Source organism: Sinocyclocheilus grahami, unplaced genomic scaffold (genome assembly GCF_001515645.1).
Source record: "Sinocyclocheilus grahami isolate Dianchi unplaced genomic scaffold, SAMN03320097.WGS_v1.1 scaffold98213.1, whole genome shotgun sequence".
NCBI classification, from domain to species: Eukaryota; Metazoa; Chordata; class Actinopteri; order Cypriniformes; family Cyprinidae; genus Sinocyclocheilus; species Sinocyclocheilus grahami.
The window spans coordinates 1-523 of record NW_015531824.1 but is presented as its reverse complement, the minus strand read 5'-3'; the positions used below and the strand labels follow the sequence as shown (position 1 = coordinate 523).

The 523-nt window shown below is 36.9% G+C and overlaps 1 long non-coding RNA gene across 1 annotated transcript; it reads right to left on the bottom strand.

Annotated features, from left to right (window-relative positions):
• LOC107581186 (uncharacterized) lies at positions 1 to 365 on the bottom strand. The gene is made up of 3 exons (XR_001608802.1): positions 255 to 365; positions 98 to 174; positions 1 to 11 (listed from the first exon to the last, which is right to left on the bottom strand). It is a non-coding gene; the product is annotated as an uncharacterized lncRNA (long non-coding RNA).
• Positions 366 to 523: the final 158 nt, after the last annotated feature.

Below are 523 nucleotides of genomic sequence, written 5' to 3'. Positions count from 1 at the left end.
GTAAAAAATGTCTGGGGGAATACGAAATCAAATGAGATTTTTTTTAATCATTAAACCAGGCTGATTCTTTCAGCCAAACTCCTTCTAAAGTTCTTACGTGTTCTTTGTCAGATGCAGTACACGTTCATGACCGTCAATCCTGACCGAGTATGTAATGCTATCAGCATGTCTATCCTGAAATCAGACACATCATTTCCAATATGGAGAAATCAACATCTTAACTTACTTCCAGAACTGTTGATGATGCTTTATACCTGTGCAGGTGTGTGTGAGGGGTCTGCATGCCTCCTCCAGCGCTCATGAACCAGCTGAGGTTTGACCACATCATACTTCTTCAAATGTGAAGTCTGGTCTGTGCTCTGGACTATGAATGCATACCAAAAGAAGCAATTAAATACAACTGAAAGAATGTTTGAATAACTAATTGTATATAGGAGTTTGAGCATTTGCAGGAATGTGTTTTGTTCAAATTAAGTATATGTATCTTCTATATCTAGATATGTATATAGATATCTACGTTTAT